General features: G+C 35.6%; 1 protein-coding gene across 1 annotated transcript in view; it reads left to right on the top strand.

Moving 5' to 3' along the window:
- The first annotated feature begins 2,201 nt into the window (after nucleotides 1-2,201).
- Nucleotides 2,202-8,050, top strand: part of LOC150080467 (transcription factor CP2-like protein 1) — a 442,462-nt gene continuing 436,613 nt past the window's right edge. Inside the window, exon 1 of the mRNA XM_090380701.1 lies at nucleotides 2,202-2,264. The gene's annotated coding sequence lies outside the window, so the exon portion shown is untranslated. The remainder of the gene's footprint in view (nucleotides 2,265-8,050) is intronic.

The following is an 8,050-nucleotide window of genomic DNA, read 5'->3' as shown; positions in this document are numbered from 1 at the left end:
CCTGAGCTGGATATCACTATTCTTCTCTTTCTTGGTGATTCCCTTCTATTTCTGACTCTCTCTCTCTCTCACTCTCTCAGGGTAATTCAGAAATTTTTTTTGGCTGGTGCAGCATAAGCCTTAGGCTTCCTTGCACCATATGGCTAATGTGATAATAATGATAATAAAAACACACCTAATGGTACATAAAGTTATATTGAAAATGAATGGCGTAGGATAGAAGTGTGAAAATTTGCATTCAACCAGAGAATGGTCGACTGTTGGAAGAAACTTATATTTGGGGGTTGTTCAAGTGGGTAGTTTGAATAAATTTAAATAAACATCAAAAAATTATTAGAGGCGATAGATAGATGAGTGGGTAGGCATTTTTTTTTTAGCTAGTGCATATGAGCTTGTTTGCTTGCATCATTTTCCATTAGTATTACTAATTTTAAAATTGATAATTTATAACTTTACGATTAATTTAAAATTTTACCTAATCAACTGTTTTTTTCTGAGAAAGTTGTTTTCCCCTCCTCATCTACTTTACATTAGTCTATAAACGTCGTTTATGCATTTCGGAAACAAATACAAAGCAATTTAAAAAAAAAAAAAAAAACTGGAATTACTGGTTGTAATTCCAGATGCTTACAAATGTGCATTTGTTTTTTCTTTTGTAGTAGTAAAACTCCTCGGGGAGATGCACCACACGACCTCATCCAGGTAAACGCGTTAATTTAGAGTGAATATTATACAAAACCTTTTTTCTTTTTTTTAATTCAAATAAAATCGGTTTACGTTCATTTCTGATGCATGGGCTTGGCACGCCCAGGGTCCTGAGCTGGATATCATCATTCTTCTCTTTCTTGGTGATTCCCTTTTATTTCTGACTCTCTCTCTCTCTCTCTCTCTCTCTCTCTCTCTCTCTTGCCTAGTACAGCATAAGCCTCAGGCTTCCTTGCACTACATGGCTAATAATAATAATAAGTACACCGATGGTTTTCAGACTAACCCGAGGACGAAGAACATCTCCGTAATCGAGTGGTGAAAGTTGAGGGTTAAAAGTACTCGCGCTTGGAGTGACTGTGGTTCAAGTCCGCGTGACTACTCAATTGATGTATTCTCTCTATGAGTAAACAACTCTGACCTTATGTGATCGTCTCGAGTATAAAAAAAACAAAAAAAAAAAAACTTGCCCATTGAAGAAAAGAGGAGGAAGCAAAATTATTTTATAAATGGTAAAATCTAAGGGGTAATGCTTGCTCAGTTTTAACATCAAGTTGAAAGATTTCCTTTAAATAAGTAAAAAAATAAAAAAGTCCAGATGATAAATAAGCTTAAACCCTAAAAATAAAATAAATATGTCACCGTGTTTTGGACCACCATGTATAAGTTGCATGACCAAGGCAAACATCGCCATAGGAGGCAAGTGTGTACGTCTACAGTAGGAGTCATATGACCTTGATAGCAAAGGATGTCCTTGACATTCTCTTCTGGTGCACCACCTCGAATGCTTGCTACTCTGATAAATAAATAAAAATATAAAAACGAAACAATAAAAAAAAAAAAACTTAAACGATGGAAGCTCTTAATTTCAATATCCAAGTTTTATAACTACTAATTTATCATTATTATTTGAAGTTTACTTTGACGTCTACAAATCCTTTTGCGCACACTGACACACACAAACTCGTGTTTATTTACTACATGAATAGAATGAAAAATGGTCATATTACAGTAAAAGGAACGAGGTGTGCTAATATGGCAGTTTTCGAAAAGAATGTTCTCTAACAACGATAAATTATTATTTTAGAATCATTCACAACAAAAATCAACTTCTCATCGTTTTGCATCAGTATATCAGTCTGGATTAAATTATTTTTCATATTCACACATGATCACTTTCTTTCGTCAATTTAATATAACATTACGACCTCTGCCCTCATTAGAGTTATTTTATTCTGGGGTCAGCTTAAATTAGGTCGAGACAACGCAATCCCCACTTACACTCTGGCTGGCAGACAGTTTCGAAATACACCTGTTGGCTGGTCATTAACACAAGAGCTGACAATATTGAAAACTAAAGAGACATATTCTGGAGCTAACTCATCATAATTTGTATCTCCAAGGTGAGATAGGGATATGGTTCTCCTTCCTTGGTCACGTATAATTACACCACTGACGAAAAGCTTATCTGTTAATTTGTTTGCATTAGAGCAGTTGCAGAAAAGTTGTAATTAACGTGTGGATGATGCTGAAAAGTGCGTTCTACCACGTTATATAAGGTAGTTGACCAGTTTTATTTCCCTTTTCACATAATGAAAATTTGAAAGATAAATTAGGATGTATTCATATAGTTTTCCGTCTCCTTCAAGTTTTCTTTGATTATTTCTTCCATCTCTGCTACACTATTTCTAGATACCAAGATTTACCAATGTCAGTAAACCATGTGTAAACCATGCAGTTTGGCTGTAAATCAGAGGTTTGAGGTGGTTTATTCTTCACACGTTGTTGGGTATCGTGTTTTGTTATTGTTACCGTATAAAATACAATAACAGATTTTGTTGTCAATGTGACTGCTTATGTGCTGTGGCATGGGGACGGGTTTCCTACTCAGGATTTCAATTCTTAGCGTGTATTTCGATTTTTATATTTTCGTCACTCGACAACTGCACCAGGTGAGTTCAAAAGTTAGCAGGATGTTAACTATCTTTTTTTCTCTCTCTCTCTCTCTCTCTCTATATATATATATATATATATATATATATTAATTACAGTTTTCGTGGTAGACTACCTGCGTATTCTGCTCATCTTTTTTCATGAAATAAATTACTTTCCACTTTTGCAGCTTGCTGTATAAATTAACTTAATTAGCAAATGTGACATTTAAAACTCTTTCTCAATGTTTTTTAATATTTGACCTAAAGATTCCAATATGAGTATACATTCAGGCATGCATAATATATGAACTTATTGACAGGTTAGCACCGTGTGTTGTTCCACCTATTTTTTTTTTCTTATAAGGTGAAGTGAATCAAAATAAACAGCTAAACATAGATTGTAACCATTCACCACCATGGTACAGAAACATATTAACTATTATTTATTGCGTATTAAATGTCTGTTTTGTGTGTATTTTAGGAATATCAAAGCTATTTGTTTACTTCATTTGGGATTTAGCATATGCCATTACCGTTTATGGGTTACAAATACACATATTTAAAAAAAATTAAAGAAATTTCAGAGTTATATTATTATTTATTATTATAATTAGCCACATGGTGCAAGGAAGCCTGAGGCTTTTGCTGCACCAGCGAAAAAAAAAAAAAAAAAATTCTGAGTTACTCCTGAGAGAGAGAGACAGAGAGAGGGGAATCACCAAGAAAGGGAAGAATGATGATATCCAGCTCAGTACCCTAGGTGTGCCAAGCCCATACTCACCAGATGTGAGCCCCTGGGTGTTTAGGGTCATATGTTAACAGAACACAGTGGTATAGCCAGGGTCAATTGATTTTTTTTTTTTAATATAAAGTTTGCCAAAAATAATGCCTTTCTACTCCCCTTCCCATCCCAATCACAGGAATTTCGATCATTTTCTTCCTTTCAGAGCTTGGGTATGTTTCTACCACTAGGTTAACTATAGGGTTATTGCTTTATTTATTAATATAATTAACCTTCTCTTGTGGTTTTGTCAGAAATCATAATACAAGTGGCCATGTGGCATCTGTTACATTTGGGTTTTTTTTTTTTTTTTTTAATTATAAAATATAGTATTTAGAATCTTTTTGTTAAATAAAAATTTCTTTAAAATTATAATTTACAAAATTACCCCATTCATCATTATTATGCATTAGAAAATTATTCAGCAAACCAGAACAGTCGTTTAGTGTGATTAAAAATTTCAGAAAAATATATGCAGTTTGTTGAGAGCAATTATAGAGGAATCATTCTCTGCAGATGGGAGCAGATTCTCGGTATCTGATTCACACTGAATAGTTGTTGTAATTGGTAGTAAATAAAAAAAGAAAAGAAAAGTACTTTTGCATCATAATTTATAGATAATTTATGAGGAAAGTGACATGGGAATACTGATCCCACTCCAAAATTCAGAGGAATAGCAGAAAAGGGAGGGTGGGAGGGATATCAGTCATCACATGGCCACTAGAAGGGTGAGATTGCATATTAAAAATCTAAGAGCAACAAGGTTTGCTTCTAAATTAATGAATGGATATATTATTAGGGATGATGTATAATACATTTTTCTCCAAATATTCATTATGCAGGACCAAATTTATGCTTGAATGAATAAGACAACATCCTAGGGCTCATCATTAATTAGTATATCGTTTGAAATTATTTTTTAAAACTGAAACAGTTTTCTTAGGCACATACTACAGTCCTTATACCATTTTTGAAGTAAAATTTAACCTTGGGATGCAAGTAAACAGAATTTTTGCATCAGCCAAAAAAAAAATATATATATAACATAAAATAATAATATAAAATAAAAATTAAATAAACAGAATATTAATACTATTTCCATCCAAAAGTAACCATCCAATCTGCTTTGAAAATAGCCAGCTCTTACAGAAATTCCATTAGAAGACAATTTCAAGTTTGACAACCTACTGCCTGTAGGTGAACTTCACAAGATCCAGCCAGCCTTCTATTATTCCCTGAGATTTTATGTTTATACCCCTTGGTTCTTGTTTCACCCATGAGAGAGAACATATCTTCCATTTTACCGAACCCCTTCCACACTTTATACACCTGATTCAGATCTCCTTTCAGATTTCTAGTTGGCAGACTTGGAAGTTTACACCCTCTGTGCTATTATTCACATGTGCATCAATTCGCAGTCATTTCTGATCTGTTTGCCCTTCTTTAAACTATCTCCAGAAGTTCTATATCTTTTTTAAGCATAGTTTGTAGACCTGAATATAATATTTAAAATATGGTCTAATTATTGTCTTGTGTAAAGGGGTAATGACATCCTTCTTACTACTAGCAATGATTCATAAACTATGGACATGACACCATGTGCCTTTCTAGCACTTGTTTAGTGTTAGTATTAGCAATGGCTACATGGTGCAAGGAAGCCTATGCTTTATTCTGCACCAGCCAAAAAAAAAAGAAAAAGATGAATAAAATAATAATAATAAGAAAATTAATAAAATTTTAAGTTAATTAATAAAAATTAATAAAATAAAAGAAAATACACAATCTATGCATTTCCCTCCTCCAGTAGGTAACCATCCAGCTGACCTTTGAATTTCCCCAAACCGACAGCTTCTACCACCCATGTAGGTAACTCATTCCAGTAATTTATAACTCACTGGCTAAAATAAAACTTCCTGCAATCAAGTCTAAACATCTCCCCCCATAACTTGAAATTATGGCCCTTAGTTCTAGCATCATTTATAACTATGAACATTTTGTCCTCATTCATTTTACTTATGCCTTTGAGAGCTTTAAACATCTCAATCAAGTCTCCTCTACAGTGCCTAGTTTCCAAGTTGTGCAACCCACATATTCCAAGTCATATGGACACCCTTTTGCCGATCTCACCAGGCGAGTTAACCATCTTTGGATCCTTTCAAGAAGGACAATGTCTTTCTTTAGGGGCAGTTTCCATACTTGAATACACTATTCCAAGTGTCGTCTAACAATAGTCTTACATAATGGGATTATGACATCCTTATTTCTACTAACAATTAGCATTAGCATTAGTAGAGGCATATGACGCAAGAAAGGAAGCTTATGCAGCATCAGTCAAAAAAAAAAAATGCTCCCATTTCACCCCTCCGTTCGTTCCAAATACCTGTCCAGCTCAGCCTTAAATTTATTTAGGCTATCAACTTCCACAACAAAGGATGGAAGTCTGTTCCACCAACCAACTACCCACTGGCTAAAGGCAAACTTCTGAACATCTATATCTCTTTCCTAAATTTGAATTTATGCCCTCTCAGGCGATTATTCTGAGCAAGAGGAAGAATTCCATCAGCATTGAGCATGCTCAAACCATTCAAGGCTTTATACACCTCAATCAGATCACCTCGCAGGTGCCTAGTCTCCAGATACTGTAATTTGCAAAACTTAAGCCTTTCTTCGTAAGAGCAACCCTTTGTTCCATTCACTAATCTTGTTGCCCTTCTCTGTACTCGTTCCAACAGCTCTACATCCTTCTTAAAATGAGGCCTCCAGATCTGTATACAGTACTCAAGGTGTGGTCTGACCATTGATAATCACCTCCTTATCCCTGCTAAAAAAATTCCTGTATATCATTGACAAGACACCATGAGCTACTCTTGCAGACCGTCTGCACTGCTCAGAAAACTTCATATCAGCCTGCACAATTACCCCCAGGTCCTTTTCGTTCTCTACCACTGTCAGTGTAGTACCACACAGTTGATATATTACTCTGGGGTTGCTGCTTCCCATATGTAGTACTTTACATTTACCACCTCTCAGCCCATCTGCTCAACTTTTGTAGATCCTGTTGCAGCAGCGTACTGTCATTAGTGTCCTTAACAACCCTGCCAACCTTCGTATCGTCTGAAAACTTGGACATTAAGCGAGATATACCATCATCGATATCATTTATAAATGCAGGAAACAACAATGGACGCAACACTGAACCCTGAGGGACTCCACTAATAACATGAGTCCATGATGAGCAGTGTCCATTGATTACCACTCTGTTTTCTCCCACTCAACCATCCCTTTATTCATAGCAGCAATTTACCTCCAATGCCACCCTGCTCCAATTTGTTCAGCAGCCTTCCATGTGCAACATTAACAAAAGCCTTTCGATAAATTGTTCGATAAATCATTGATAGGACATCATGGGCATTCTTTGCAACCAGTCTACAATGCTCGGAGAACTTTGTCTGACCGTATCATAATACCCAAGTCCCTTTCCTCCATTACTGGCTTTAGTTGAACTCCACCAAGTGTATACGTTATTTTGAGGTTACTTTTCATGAGGTGCAATACCCTATACCTTGCTGGATTAAAGCATAGCTGACTGATTAAAGCATAGATTTCTGACCATCCCTGAAGTCTATTTAGGTCTCCCTGAAGAAGCTCTGTTTGTCAGTGATCATTAACTACTCTACCAATCTTTACATCATCTGCAAATTTAGACATCACGCCCTCTATCCCTTCATCAACATCATTTATGAAAATCAAAAACAACAGTGGTCCCAATAGTGATCCTTGGGGAACCTCACTTCTTACATCAGCCACTCTGAGAAATAACTGTTTATCACAACCCTCTGGCTCATGCCCTGACGCCATCCTGCCATACATCTAAGGATTTTCCTTGTGATTCCAACCTGTTCCAGCATACAAAGTAACCAATCACGTGGAACTGAGTCAGATGTTTTGTTGAAATCGAAATAAACAAAGTCAAAATTATTCCTTAGATCCAGCTCATCAGTGGCCCTGTCAAAATAGCTAACCAGTTTTGTTAAACATGATTTTTCCTTTACAAAACCATGCTGAGTTTCCTTCAAAATTCCATTTCTATCTAAATGATCCCGAATTCTAACCTTGTTCATTGCCTCCATGACTTTCCCTACTACTGAAGTTAGACCGACCGGCTGGTAATTTTCCACTTCACTCTTAGAACCATCCTTATGTATTGGAGATACGCTGGCACTTTTCCAATCCAATGGAATCAATTCCGAGTCCAGTAGTGCTCTCATAATTAGCCTCATTGGTTAATGCAGTCACTTTCCACCTCCCTTAAGATTATAGGGTATATGCTATCATCCCCAGGAGCCTTACTGTCCCGTAGGCTTGAAAGTTTTTTCATTAAATAATTATGTGAAATTTCAATATTATTAATTACATATTTTTCTACTTCACTCTCATAATTTCTCTTTGACATAAAAGGTTTTTCTTCTGTAAATATTGATGCAGAGTAACTGTTGAGTTCAGCTGGGGTATCTAATACTGTCCCACATCCATTACGTAAGGGTACAGTCATAAAGCTGCTTTTCTCTTCCCCAATTGCATAAGCTTATATTTAGAAGCATTGCACTTTATTTTCCATTTTCAGCCATAT

This window comes from Mastigoproctus giganteus, chromosome 9 (assembly GCF_048544385.1).
Source record: "Mastigoproctus giganteus isolate SK-2022 chromosome 9, ASM4854438v1, whole genome shotgun sequence".
Classification (NCBI taxonomy): domain Eukaryota; kingdom Metazoa; phylum Arthropoda; class Arachnida; order Uropygi; family Thelyphonidae; genus Mastigoproctus; species Mastigoproctus giganteus.
The sequence above is the reverse complement of the archived record's forward strand: the minus strand, read 5'-3'. Positions and strand labels throughout refer to the sequence as shown.